General features: G+C 42.6%; 1 protein-coding gene across 1 annotated transcript in view; it reads left to right on the top strand.

Annotated features, from left to right (window-relative positions):
- Positions 1 to 1,613: 1,613 nt before the first annotated feature.
- Positions 1,614 to 15,446, top strand: part of LOC133477598 (NADH-cytochrome b5 reductase 2) — a 56,125-nt gene continuing 42,292 nt past the window's right edge. Inside the window, exons 1-7 of the mRNA XM_061772480.1 lie at positions 1,614 to 1,968; positions 8,354 to 8,471; positions 8,581 to 8,806; positions 8,900 to 10,038; positions 10,135 to 10,299; positions 10,367 to 10,543; positions 15,358 to 15,432. The gene's annotated coding sequence lies outside the window, so the exon portion shown is untranslated. The remainder of the gene's footprint in view (positions 1,969 to 8,353; positions 8,472 to 8,580; positions 8,807 to 8,899; positions 10,039 to 10,134; positions 10,300 to 10,366; positions 10,544 to 15,357; positions 15,433 to 15,446) is intronic.

Raw genomic sequence — 15,446 nt, 5'->3', positions numbered from 1 at the left:
ACATACTGGGCTGAACAGCATTCTGAGACAAAGTTCAGAAATGAAGGAATATGACTTACTATTGCAATTTTTAAGAGAAATAGATGTAATTAGAAGGATTTTTATTATTAATCAGTTTATTTGAAAGGGGACAATGCAATTTCATAAAACACATGAAATACACATGGTTAAAAAAGCCAGAATTAGCCAGAAGGCTAGTTTTCATCTGTAGTCCCTGGCCATGATGTAAAAAAGCAGTAAAATACATCTACAAGACAATATAATACAGGATACATAATCAAAGACTTACTATACTATTAAGAGAGAATAAAACCACAAATCATTTGATCATAACAAAAAAAACCCATCATAACATACTTGTCTTTTAGTGTTGGCAGCTATAGGTGTTAACGACCCACGTTTTCAATTTTTTTGTGAAGGCCTTGTATGTTGTAAGCAGTTTAACATCCTCAGGTACTGAGTTCCACTCACCAGCGCTCCTCACTGACCAGGCTGACTTACTGAAAGTGCTCCTGCGCAGAGGAATGAGACAGTCACCTCTGACAGAGCCTCGAGTGACACGCTCAGAGCTGTTTCTTTGGCTGAGGAACTCAGCCAGAGGAGCTGGAGCCAAATCATGCAGTACTTTATAAATCAAATTTAAATCTGCAAATATGTGAAGACTGTCCCAGTTTAAAAGACTATTTTTTTTAAATTGCGCAGTGATGATAGTGCCTTGTTTTTTTATCCATCACTTTAATTACTTGTTTGTACAAAACTTCCAATGGTTTTTTTGCATTCTGACCAGCCTGGGACCAACTGGTTATGCAATAGTTAAAGTTACATCATTGAATGTAAGTACATTTTTGCGGCTTCAGTTGACATTTCATTTCGAATTGCACGAACATTTGCGAGGTTTAATTTGATATTTTTACACAATTTGTCAATATGGGCTTTAAAGGAAAGCTGTGAATCTATTATTAACCCAAGATATTTGTATTGGCTGACAATTTGCATTTTTTCGTAGTATGTCGGGGTCAGGTGATACTCTATTTGTTTTAGTGAAATACATGCCTACAGTTTTAGAAACGTTTAGCTGTAGACAGCACTCCTGCAACCAAGTTGTGACACAGGACATTGTATTAGTGAGTTTAGCAACAACAGTATCTTTGGAGCGACCATGAACAAAGAAAACCGTGTTGTCTGCATACATTACGCACTCTGCTTCAGAACAAACAGTGGGCAAATCGTTGATATAAAGACTAAATAAAAGGGGGCCGTTTACATAATGGACAATCTGCTCTGACACGCATTTTTCTGCAACTTTGGAAATGGCCGGAAGAATGCTTATAGGTCGGTAGTTATTCAGAGAAGTTGAGTCACCGGATTTAAAGACAGGGGTAACAATAGCAGATTTCCAGGCCTTTGGAAAGTGACCAGATGAAATTGAAAGATTAATGATTAAGGATATAGTTTGGGCCTTGTTAATTTTATATTATTATTATATTATTATTATTATTAGGCGTTTTGTGTGGTTTTTTTTTTCAAGATCCGCACTCCATACCAGTTGGTGGCGGTAATGCTCCAATACGTTGTTTTTCAACCACCCCACCCAAAAACAAAAAAAACAACAAAAAAAAAACTAACACGAAGAAGAAGACGAAGAAGTAGAAGAAGAAGAAAAGAAGAAGGAAAAAAAGAGTAATGGCGAAGAATTACAAGAAATGTTCTGTTGTTGGCTGCAGGGATGCGCATAAATCACTCCTTAACCTCCCAGGAGAACAGGACAGACGAGTAGAGTGGCTCAAATTCATTTTTGATGGAGATATCCCAGATGGCATCCCAAAAAAGGTATTAGTATGTGCCAACCACTTCCAACCTGACTGTTTCAACAACTTGAAACAGTTTACATTGGGATTCGCTGGGAGACTTAGCCTGAAAACGGATGCAGTTCCAACTTTGCGCGGAGAACCAGCGGAGAAGGCGTTTGTAAGTGCACAAAATGTTTATTTTGTTGGTTGTTGCAACAAGTGTCCATGATAGATTGTGTGTTTTAATGCTAATAGACCGTTAGCTGCTGAACGTGATTTTCGTCCAATAAGACCGGAATTATACAGAAGTTGATGCATTTATTTTATTTATGATTTGTTTTAATATTGTAGTTCCATTTATGCTAACCGCTAGCTTCTTATAAACAGGTTTGTATTCTGCCTTTCGTTTCCTGGTAATATTACAAACACTGAAGTGTGTGTTTTTCAAATTGATAAATGTTCTCATTATGCTTCTTGAATGTGTGCAGTCACGACTACGAGTTTGACTAATGCTGCTCATGCATTCAACTGCGGTCAAACCAGCCTCCACTCGTAAAGTAGCAGTCTAGCCAGCCTCCCCTAATTTTGTTCATACTAGGCATTACGGTAATAGGTCGCCAACTCGCGGCGAAGCCACCTTCAAAATAAAAGATTCCCAAAGCCAAAGGTACACCAACATAATCCCATTGGTATCGCAAACAAGTCCAGTTCTGTGTGACAGACCACCAAGGACTCCACGAAAAGAGGTTTGATGAAGATCTGATATTGTATTTCAAAATGTCTGAAAACTGCATATTTTGCTGTCAATACCCCTGACTGAAAAAAATCTGTTAAATCTTTTTAATGAGATATCGCAACACTGGTCCAGTTCTGGGGGACACTACAAATGAGGTCCCATCCAAATCTGATGTGGCATTTCAAAATAAAAGTCCCCTGAAATTGTTATATTTCACTGTCATGAACACGGATTTAAAAAATTCATAACATTTTTTTTGAGTTATCGCAACACTAGTCCAGGCGGCACGGTGGCCGACTGGTTAGAGCGTCAGCCTCACAGTTCTGAGGACCCGGGTTCAATCCCCGGTCCCGCCTGTGTGGAGTTTGCATGTTCTCCCCGTGCCTGCGTGGGTTTTCTCCGGGCACTCCGGTTTCCTCCCACATCCCAAAAACATGCATGAATTGGAGACTCTAAATTGCCCGTAGGTGTGAATGTGAGTACGGATGGTTGTTTGTTCCTATGTGCCCTGCGATTGGCTGGCAACCAGTTCGGGGTGTACCCCGCCTCCTGCCCGATGACAGCTGGGATAGGCTCCAGCACGCCCGCGACCCTAGTGAGGAGAAGCGGCTCAGAAAATGGATGGATGGATGGAACACTAGTCCAGTTCTGGGGGACACCTCCCCAGGTCGCCGACGAAAGAGGTCCCATCCAAATCTGATGTGGCATTTCAAAATAAAAGTCTCCTGAAATTGGTATATTTCACAATCACTACCGCTGATTTTAAAATATTCATTTAAAAAAATCTATGAGTTATCGAAACACCAGTCCAGGTCTGGGGGACACTAGACCTCCCCAGGTATCCAACAAAAGAGGTCCCATCCAAATCTGATGTGGCATTTGAAAATAAAAGTCCCCTGAAAATGGTATATTTCACTGTCACGAACACTGATTTCAAAAATTCATGATTTTTTTTTATTTTTATGAGTTATCGCAACACCAGTCCAGGTCTGGGGGAAACTACACCTCCCCTGGTCTCCAACAAAAGGCCACCCATCCAAATCTGATGTGGCATTTCAAAATAAAAGTCCCCTGAAATTGTTATATTTCACTGTCATGAACACGGATTAAAAAAATTCATAAATATTTTTTTAGGAGTTATCGCAACACCAGTCCAGATCTGGAAGACACTACACAAACCAAGGTCTCCAACAAAAGAGGACCCATCCAAATCTGATGTGGCATTTCAAAATAAAAGTCCCCTGAAATTGGTATATTTCACTATCACTACCACTGATTTAAAATGGTCATTAAAAAAAATCTGAGTTATCGCAACACCAGTCCAGTTCTGGGGGACACTACACTTCCCCAGGTCTCCAACAAAAGAGGTCCCATCCAAATCTGATGTGGCATTTCAAAATAAAAGTCTCCTGAAATTGGTATATTTCACTGTCACTACCACTGATTTAATTTTAAAAAAATTACGAGATATTGCAGCACCAGTCTAGTTCTGGGGGACACTACACCACACCAGGTCTCCACTAAAAGAGGTTTAATCAAGATTTAAAAAAAATTGAAAACCGTCTTTCTTTTAACTATTTAAAATATACTGTTTTCCTTCCAGTTACTGATGGTGTCGTGGTTCATTCGCCTGACTTCAATGCAGCCAGCGTGAGTTTGGTTCCCACTCATTGATGGTCTCTATAGTATATGTGTCCTGCGACTGACTCCTGACCAGCTCAGGGTTTTTTTATGTCTTTTGCCCGAACTCAGTAGGGGTAGGCTCCAACACCCCGCGACTCAACAGGATAAGTGCTGTTGAAATGGATGGATCCATCCATGTCTTCCTTCCAGTGTCAGACTGGCATGAGAAATTACTTCAGTGGTTAAAGCGTTAATGTTGATACCCAAAAAAATCATATTTAATGATAAAACAATCTGGGGTTTTTACAGATTGCAGATATATTATTGCAGATATTATTATTATTACTATATCAAATGGTGATGGCAATAATGTAGTAGCATCCTGTGATTGTCTCCTACATTGTATGAAGGGCAAAAGGTGTTGTGATACGAACAGGATTATTTCTAAAAAGAAGTAGTATTGACATAGATTATTTTAATGAATGTTTTAAATCAGTGGCAGTGACAGTGCAAAATGAATATTTGATGGGACTTTTATTTTGAAATGCCACATCAGATTTGAGCTGTCCCCTTATTGTGGTGGAGGGGTTTGTGTTTCCCAATGATCCTAGGAGCCAAGTTGTCTGGGGCTTTATGCAAACAGGTCCTAGGTGAGGGACCAGACAAAGCACAGCTCCAAAAACTCCTATGATGACAAACAATTTAGGAAGACGTTTTCCCTTGCCCGGACGTGGGTCACCTCTGGAGCCATGCCTAGAGGTGGGGCTCAAAGGGGAGCGCCTGGTGGCAGGGACCTTGGCGATCCCATCCTCGGCTACAGAAACTGGCTCTAGGGACGTGGAATGTCACCTCTCTGGCAGGGAAGGAGCCCAAGCTGGTGTGCAAGGTCGAGAAGTTCCTAAAGGCTCTGGATGTTGTGGGGCTGTCCTGGTTGACTGCAACCAGGACTGCAACATCGCGTGGACATCGGGGACAGTGCCTCTGGATTGGCAGACTGGGGTGGGGCCCCCCTTTTTAAGAAGGGGGACCGGAGGGTTTGTTCCAACTACAGGGGGATCACACTCCTCAGCCTCCCTGGTAAAGTCTATTCGGGGGTGCTGGAGAGGAGGGTTCGTCGTGAAGTCGAATCTCAGATTCAGGAGGAGCAGTGTGGTTTTTGTCCTGGCCGTGGAACGGTGGACCAGCTCTGTACCCTTGGGAGGGTCCTCGAGGGTGGATGGGAGTTTGCCCAACAAGTCTACATGTGTTTTGTGGACCTGGAATAGGCGTTTGACCGTGTACCTCAGGGAGTCCTGTGGGGGGTGCTTCGAGAGTATGGGGTAGCGAACCCCCTGGTACGGGCTGTTCGGTCCTTGTTGGACCGGTGTCAGAGTTTGTTCCGCATTGCCGGCAGTAAGTCGGACTCGTTTCCGGTGAGGTTTGGACTCCACCAAGGCTGCTCTTTGTCACCGATTCTGTTCATAACTTTCATGGACAGAATTTCTAGGCGCAGCCGAGGCGTAGAGTGGGTCTGTTTTGGTGGCCTCAGTATTGCATCTCTGCTTTTTGCAGAGCATGTGGTTCTGTTGGCTTCATCAAGCTGTGATCTCCAACTCTCACTGGAGCAGTTCGCAACCGAGTGTGAAGCTGCTGGGATGAGAATCAGCACCTCCAAATCTGGGACCATGGTCCTCAGTCAGAAAAGGGTGACGTGCCCTCTCCAGGTCAGGGATGAGATCCTGCCCCAAGTGGAGGAGTTTAAGTATCTTGGGGTCTTGTTCACGAGTGAGGGAAGAATGGAACGGGAGATCAACAGGCGGATCGGTGCAGCCTCTGCAGTGATGCCAACTTTGTATCGGTCCGTTGTGGTAAAGAATGAGCGCAGCCAAAAGGCGAAGCTCTCAATTTACCGGTCGAACTACGTTCCTACCCTCAACTCTGGTCACGAGCTGTGGGTCATGATCGAAAGAATGAGATCCTGGATGCAAGCGGCCGCAATGAGTATCTAAGCTCTCCCTTAGAGATAGGGTGAGAAGCTCGGTCATCCGGGAGGAGCTCAAAGTTGAGCCGATGCTCCTCCGCATTGAGAGGAGCCAGATGAGGTGGCTGGGGTGTCTGATTCGTATGCCTCCCGTACGCCTCCCTGGTGAGGTGTTCCGGGAACATCCCACCGGAAGGAGACCCCGGGGACGACCCAGGACTACGACTACGTCTCTTGGCTGGCCTGGGAACGCATCGGGATCCCCCCGGAAGAGCTGGATGAAGTTTCTGGGGAGGGGGAAGTCTGGGCATCCCTGCTAAAGCTACTGCCCCCACGAACCAACCTTGGATAAGCGGTAGAAAATGGATGGATGGCTGGACATCAGATTTTGGTGGGACCACTTTTGTTGGATACCTGGGGTGGTGTAGTTTCCCCCAGAACTGGACTGGTGTTGCGATAACTCAGATTTTCTTTAATTCATTTTTGAAATCAGTGTTCATGACAGTGAAATATACCAATTTCAGTGGACTTTTATTTTGAAATGCCACATCAGATTTGGATGGGACCTCTTTTGTTGGAGACCTGGATTGGTGTAGTGTCCCCCAGAACTGGACTGGTGTTGCGATAACTCATATATTTTTTTAAATGAATTTTTGAAATCAGTGTCCATGACAGTGAAATATACCAATTTAAGGAGACTTTTATTTTGAAATGCCACATCAGATTTGGATGGGACCTCTTTTGTTGGAGACCTGGGGAGGTGTATTGTCCCCCCAGAACTGGACTGGTGTTGCGATAACTCATAAAAAAAATGTAGGAATTTTTTAAATCCGTGTTCATGACAGTGAACTATACCAATTTCAGGGGACTTTTATTTTGAAATGCCACATCAGATTTGGATAGGACCTCTTTTGTTGGAGACCTGGGGAGGTCTCGTGTCCCCCAGAACAAGACTGGTGTTACGATAACTCATAGATTATTTTTAAATTATTTTTTAAATCTGTGTTCGTGACAGTGGAATATACCAATTTCAGGAGACTTTTGTTTTGAAATGCGACATCAGATTTGGTTGGGACCTCTTTTGTTGGAGACCTGGGGGAGGTGTAGTGTCCCCCAGAACTGGACTGGTGTTGCGATATCTCATTAAAAAGATTTAACAGATATTTTCAGTCAGGGGTAATGACAGCAAAATATGCAGTTTTCAGAGATTTTTATTTTGAAATACAATATCAGATCTTCATCAGACCTCTTCGTGGAGTCCTTGGTGGTCTGTCACACAGATCTGGACTTGTCTTGCGATACCAATGGGATTATGTTGGGGTGGCTTTGACTCAGTAGGTAGAACAGGTTCGAATCCCTGCTACGACTGTCCGCATGTCGAAGTGTCCTTGGGCAAGACACTGAACCCTAATTTGCTCCCATTGGGCCTGGCAGTGCCTTGCATGGCAGCAGTCGCCCATTGGTTTATGAATGTGTGTGTGAATGTGAGGGTTTGTAAAGCGCTTTGAGCACTGTGATGATGTAGATAAAGCGCTATATAAGTGCAGTCAATTACCATTTATTTTTCCTAAGATATCAAATAAGTACATTTTTTAATGTATCTCAAGATTCAAATTCTCTGCTGGTTGCATTCCTTAACCGAAGAGTACTGACGTCCGTATTATTGGGAAGCTTTTATTTTGAAGGTGGCTTCGCCGCGAGTTGGCGACCTATTACCGTAATGCCTAGTATGAACAAAATTGGGGGCGGCTGGCTTGACTGCTACTTTACAAGTGGAGGCTGGCTTGACCGCAGTTGCATTCATCGCACACGCTGCCAAGCAATTCAGACATTTTATTGAATACGTTTGTTTTGCATGCAAGTGAATAACAATTTCAAATTGCCGTGTGACATTTTTAAAAATGTTGTCCTTTTTTAATATATATAAATTAACCAAGTGGCGTTTGGCCTAGCTAATTAGTCTAGTTTGGCACTAAAAAAAAGTTTTGTTTGAGTATAAATTACTTACAAACTGAGAAAACCTCAACAATAAGGGCTTTTACAATTTTAAGTCCATCCATCCATTTTCTGTACTGCTTATTTACTAGGGTCGCAGGCATGTTTCATCCAAATTTCATTCCGAACAATACTCCCACCTGAGGCTATGTACAGAGCAATGGGAGGCAATTCTTATGCATTTTAATGCACTCAAGAAATATTTTACGAAAACTGAGTTTCTTATGCCTTTCTTTTTTTATTGCATAGGACAGTAAACAGTTGCCAGCAACAATAGATGTTGGATGTCAGACCGAGCCACCAAAGAAATGCAGCGTTGGCACACAACTGTCAATGAGGAGTCTTCAACCACATTACAAAAGTAGAGGTTAGTGTTCGTCCAGAGTGTAGTTTGGTTTCAGTCAAATTTACTCAAAACTGTTGCAATGTTTGCACAGAGACAGTGCTGCTATGATATTCCACTAATTTTGTTACAGTTGTCCAAACTACAATGTCTTCTGAGGATTTTGGCATGTCCACTGCTGCTTTTAAAGAGCCGCTTCATGTTCTAAGCGCCACACCAATAGGGCCAGCATCTAAGAGATGGCCTCAGGAGGATGACGATTCTCTCATGCACAGCACAGTAAATGCTTCTGTTGGACTGGACTTAACCTATGATTCTGAAAACTCTGTGACAGCTTTGACCGAGTCAACATCTATGTCGTGAGTTACTAAAATTATTTTTAGGCTCCTTTTTTTTCTCCTGAAATGACGGTTGGGAATTTCAGCTTTTTTTTTTTTTTCCTTTACCTGCAGGGATTCACCAAGTACCTCCACACACGACATAATAAAATACATCGTCTTCGAGGACTGTCTACTGCAGCTTTTCGAAATGTGTCCTGTATGCAAGCATCCATGCACTGTTTAAACTAGAGCTGGGCGTTAACAACCTCATGATTCGTTTCAATTTAGATTCTTTAGGTTGCGAGTCGACTCAATATTGATTCTTTAGCGTTGCAATTCAATTCGGTAATGATTTAAATGTTTTGATATCGATTTAGTAAGGAGTAAAAATATACAAATAAAAGTAGATTTTGACAATTTTGAAATATTTATTTTTGATTCCATGTAAAAATGTCACTACATTTTTTAAGCAATAAAACATCTGAAAATAAAAATTTCCACATAACTTGTTTGTATATATGCAGTAAAAAATATGGCAGTTGTGCATAAAGACTGAAAAGATAAAGTGCATGTAAACTTAAATGATTTATTTGCTCTTAAAAATTGTAATAACAAAATGCACAATAATAACTTATTTGTTCATATGGAGTACAAAAGTTAAAACGTGCACCTATACTTATTTATTTGACCTTTTTTTTTTTTTTTTTTTTAAAGTAGGGTTACTATTATTATTTGTAGGGTGTTTAAGTTAAACCTAATGAAGTAACATGTTTGCAGCATTGTGTAACAAGCCAGTACCGGTACTTTGTTAAACCTTCATCAAACATTCATTAATTGCGTCTGTCAACAAGTTCGCTATATTGCGCTCTCTCTGTATGGCTTCAGTGTAGGGGGCTCTCGTCTGCAGAACATTTCACACAATTTCCCGCTCGTTAGAAATGAAATGGGAAGTTACGTACGTAGGGGTCAGTCGCTCTTTCTGTCGACTTCAATGACTCCAAAACCGCTGTATTAACTCCGTGTACAGTTCCGGGACGGTGACTTCTGGCATGTTTTCGTGTTGGAATTGCGTATTGTGGTTCGAGTGTCTGTTGTTCATTTCTGTGTTCTGGATTTACAGGGGAATCCAAAATGACCCCAAACATCATTTTAAAAGTAGAAGTCGCTCGCTTCACGCTGCTCCTGCAGCCACTATTTGCTTGAGTAGCCATTGTTTGGCTTTCGTCCATACAACGCGAACCACACGCAAAGCGCCTCACAGTGGCCAGGAGGTGAATCGATTCAGCAGATTTGCACATTTCGATATTGAATTTAAAAAATTAAAAATTGCAATGCATTGATGAATTGATATTTTTACCCACCCTTAGTTTAAATCAAAAGACGAGACATTTATCAAAATACAACTGTGCACCTGTTGTGAGTACTTCCAAAGTTGGAAAAGCCAGCCTCTTATGGACAACACACCAGCTGGAAACTTGCACTTTTCTGCGGCAGTGTACATCAGTGGAGCTTCTTTCATCAAAGGCCATAGAGTAAGTGAATAATGAGTAAAACGATATGTTTGTAGTCACATCCATATTGTTTTTTTTCTGCCATCAGGTGTTCAAAGCGACGGATTTGCAAGCTTTTCGGTTCAACACCTTCCGTTGGCATGCCAGAATGTTCATTGAGCTAGCTATTGTCCACACATGGAAGATTAAGCAGGATGTGATGCTGCAGCAGCTGCACCAAAAAGAAAAGCTAAGCTTGGTGGTGACATGAGGGCCGACTCTTCAGGTATTTGCTCTTGAAATGTGATGAGTAGGAAATGTTGACTAGAACTAGAACTACAGAAGAAACTTGGGTTACAAATGACTGTTTACGAACAATTCGGGTTACAAAAAAGATCTGTTTTGTTATGAAACTTGTACATGATGCAAATTAGGCACAGTCTCATGGCGTATGCAGCAACTCACTTGATACCTCTGGCACATCCGCCCAGTTCTGTGAATGGAAAGGATTGCATTCGCTATGCTGTATTAATAGTCACTATACTGTATCAACTCAATATTGTAAGGATGTCTTTAGTTGACTGGTGTCCCTTGCGTAATTTTCTTTAATCCGGTTTGCCACAAACAGGAACTTCTATGTATATCTACTTACAAAAATTACAGACTGTATATTCCCAATTTCAGTCTTCCAGCCGCTTACTTGTGTGCCACTCCGTAAAAACGAAAAATGACTCCCTCTGACACACAAGTTAACACATCTTTCATTACTTTGCAACCTATGTCAAAGCTCCTCTTCTAGGCACAAACAAGACTAAAGCCATCGTATGCGTTAATGTCCTTCTCACGATCCTCTATCATTTCAAGTGCTCTCTAAGCATCCATCTATCCATCCATTTTCTGAGCCGCTTCTCCTCACGAGCGTCACGGGAGTGCTGGAGCCCATCCCAGCTATCATCGGGCAGGAGGCTAGGTACACCCTGAACTGGTTGCCAGCCAATTGCAGGGCACATACAAACAAACAACTATTTGCACACACATTCACACTTGCGGGTAATTTAGAGTTGTCAATAAACCCACCATGCATGTTTTTGGGATGTGGGAGGAAACCAGAGTGCCCGGAGAATACACACCGACACGGGGACAACATGCAAACTCCACACAACCTGGGGCCGGGGATTGAACCCCGGTCCTCAGAACTGTGAGGCAGACGCTCTAACCAGTCGTCCAACTTGCATGCCATTTATTCAAACTCCGAAGCGTTTTCTGACACCAAAAACATCTGGTACTGTTTTCAGGCTGTTATCCCGGGCACGCCGAGCCGCTCTGCTGACCCAGAAGTAGAAAGTCACGACGCCACTCTGCCTTGATCACATCCGCCGGGCACACGCGTTAAATTATCTATTATTTAATTTTCTTCCAGAATATCGTATGCATACCTATGTATACATACAATATGTATACCTTATTTAAAGCATACCCTTTAAAGTGCTTTAGAAATATTTACATATATATTCCTATAATTTTATTCATCAAAGTTTTAGGGTTTACTTTATATTGTGTACAAAATGTATAAAACATATCACGCAGAATATTTATACCATTCACACTTAGTCCACGTTTTTTAGGGGATGTGACCTTGTCTTATCTGTCCAAATACTTATGCAATTTTCAAAGTGAGAACTGGGATCCATGAAGTCCCGGTGTCTCGTCACCATCGGCTAGGAGGGCGGGAACATGTCACGGATGACCGCAAACATACGTCAGAACACGCCAGGTTCATGCTGTCCGTCAACTTTTTCAGCCCCTGGATCCAAATTTCACCGGCAGCAGCCAGTCCGGGCAGCTGTTTCTGTAAAAACTCAAAATCTTTTAAAGACAATTTTTGATATATTAACCCACCTTTTTGAATGCGGGCTCGTGCGAATTGATGGGAGTTTTATTTCCCCTCTTCAATCATTTAAGCAGCTTCCTTGACAAAGGACAAAGGGAAGTCACTGGCGGGCCGCGTTGTAGAAGTGGGGTTGGTGGGGGGGCGCTTTCGGGAAGGTGTGGGACAAATTTCCCCACTTTTTTTTTTTCTTCCTTTTTCTGCCGAACAGCTGCCATGGCAGTGGACACCAGACAAATCTCATGAATTTTTCTCCTCAATTTTTCATTCTCTTCCATTTTCTGATTCAAATCTCTTTTCTCCATCCACCCTGCAGCGTCCAACTTTTCCTTCCAGAATAACCTCTATTTCTTCCTTCTGAAACTCATCTGCTACGTGAACCAACGTACATATCTTTTTCTTTTTCCACTTTGCCCACACACTTCTATATCCTGCTTGTTTCTTTTTCTGCCAGCTAACAACTGACCTTCTATTTCAATCCACAAATCCTCCAATGACTTCTGGTAGTCACTCCGATACATATCGCATTCATTACCTCTACACTCGACTGTCCAATTCACACCCCAGGGTTTTGGTGGCACACTCATCTTATTCTAAATCGGTTTTTGGGGGTTCCAAAATCCCCAACGTCTACCGAAACGTTAAAATTTGAAAACGCGTCCAATTTCAAGTCAGTCTACGACGTGACGAGCAGTTACCCTACTTTGTCCCAGGATCTTATATTATCCTGGTGTGTCAGGAACCTTGTTACCCTGACTTTCGATTAGCTCAACAACAACACAACATCATAGTAACTATTGACAATGAAATAACTGTACCACAAGTCTCCCAAATTTCCCAATTTCCAATGTGCAGAATTCGTGATTTAATCAAACAGGTTTCCGCTCACCTTTTTCTGTCGGTGCACCGGGGAGATTGCAGTCCAATTGAATCCCTGTCCACTCCTCTGTCTTTTTATCTAATACCCTTCCAGTATCACGTACGGGGTCATCATTTGAAGGAACCTGAATTTTATAATCACCAATTACTCTCGAGGTTCCATGCGTGTTCGTTTTCGTGAAAGAACTACAATTATAAGGATGTGTTAAAAGTCAACCAATTTATTCCTGACAGAGTCTATACATTTTACAGAGCTCTGGGTGGGGGCTTGGAGCGATGCTGTATTGGCTTTTAGCTGAGACATTGGTGGGTTTTGGGTCAGTTCGGTTGTTTCCACACTCATTGCCTTTTGATTCGTGGGTTTGATGTTGGTGCTGGTTGTGGGGAGCCCCGAGTCGAGTCTTCATTTTGGTCTGTGCTGCGGGCTCCTGGTGGGTGGGGTGGCATAGGGGGTGGTGGATATTCGTAGTTTGTGTGCCCTTTATTTGAGCCGTGCAGGTTATTTTTTTTGGGCCCGGCCCCCTGGGGGAGTTGGGGGCTGGGGTGGGGGGCCGGTGTTTCTCTGATTCGGGCGATTCCCGGCCCTACCTCCCCCCTTTTCTCTGTGGTCTGCCAACTGGTCTGGACCTGCAGGAGTCTAGCCTCTTACTTCACACACTGCGCACATTTTTTTAATACTCATACTGTAATACTCCGCACGTTCATATCTCATTCAGGGTCCCCTGGGGGACTGGCACCAGGTATGGTTGGGCGGGTGCCGGGCCAGGTGCTAACACATTTGGTTCGTTACGGTCTGGTCGGGGCTCTTCGGTTGGGCTCAGGACCTCCCTGGGTCCTGGGTAGTCAGTGGTGTCCCCCTGGTTGGGTCCCCTGTGGCTGAGTAATGTATCCATCCATCCATTTTCTGTACCGCTTATCCTCACTAGGGTCCCGGACGTGCTGGAGCCCATCCCCGCTCAAAATTATTCTCTAGCATTTTAGACAAAAGTTAAAACATCAATGACCTCTAGGGGGCATTCAAGGATTGGCCACTGACATAAGTTTCGGTCAGATCAACATTACAACATGACAGAAATAATGGGTGCTATCTTACTGTCAACATTACAACATGACAGAAATAATGGGTGCTAGCTTACTGTCAACATTACAACATGACAGAAATAATGGGTGCTAATTTACTGCAATTAAATTACTTTAAGAAATACTGTTAATGACATGCTTACTCTAACTTTCTCCTGGCTATATGGACGGATGTTGTCCAGATTTTGCGTCCGTTTGGCTGTTCCTTTGTCTTTTTTTTTTTTTCACGTTGCATTGCTTGACTGCAGCATGCTCCTCCTTGTGTACGTTCTTTAGGTGCCCGATCAAATGTGCACAGACTGCAAATAACTTACGTGTTGTTTGTCTACCACACTGCAAAATAGTCCCATACGGACGACGTGTTTTTTTTCACCGACAAGATTGAAAAAACTTTATTGGCCATCAGATAGTTACAGTACTGCGTCACAAGACACGTGACAAGGCTAAAAATAAACTAGCTTTTGGATTCATACGCAACGGCGACGCAGAGTTAAATGTCTTGTGCGGAGCCGATCGATTACGTCATTGATTGGATCGGCGAATTATGACATGAAATCCGATCAGCATCAAATGCTAATTATCAGCCGATACCAATCAGATCGCCGTAAAGTCTACTAATAAGTTCGATAGAAACATTATAGACCTTAATTACTTGTGATGGAATCACTAATAACAGAGGTTATACTAACATGTACTAACATATCAACTCACAGGTGTTTAGACACTAAAAAAATAATCCCACCGCACCACTCGACAGTAGCACTGCCTTGCTCATTTTCCCACATCCTGTCCTGCCCTTTTCTGTCCTCTATCTGGTTCTCTTGGTTCGTTATTGCATGTCTGCACCCGGTGTTCCCCCTCCCCCCAATCTACAAATAACTGTTGTAGCTGTTATTGTTACTTGTGTTCAAATATCCAGACTGTCTCACTATTGTTCTGCTGTGGTTTTCACACCTTGTCCCCTTGTTCACTCTGTCCCTCTGTATGTCCCCTAAAACCAATTAAAAAAATATGCAGAGGGAGTATTTCAAACTCCCCTGTTGCACAGCAAAGCTGTTCCAGCACAAAGGCATACAGATCCACCATTCTGCAAGGCCATGCAGCTGAACAGGACAGGTTTAAAAAAATAAATAAAATCTTTCGTGTTGCAAACGGGGTCATGAAACCAATTAAGTTCGTAATGTGAGGTTCCACTGTAATAGGAATATTATCATAAACAAATAACTGACATCTATTGCAAATTGTGTTTCTAGGACACTGCAAAATATGGAAGTTATACTTTGATGGACCTCGAGACAAACACTGTAATCGATCAGCAGTTAGTTCAGGTAGGTGGAGTGAT

This window comes from Phyllopteryx taeniolatus, chromosome 5 (genome assembly GCF_024500385.1).
Source record: "Phyllopteryx taeniolatus isolate TA_2022b chromosome 5, UOR_Ptae_1.2, whole genome shotgun sequence".
NCBI classification, from domain to species: domain Eukaryota; kingdom Metazoa; phylum Chordata; class Actinopteri; order Syngnathiformes; family Syngnathidae; genus Phyllopteryx; species Phyllopteryx taeniolatus.
Note: the sequence above shows the minus strand (reverse complement) of the source record. Positions and strands in the feature narration are given on the sequence as shown.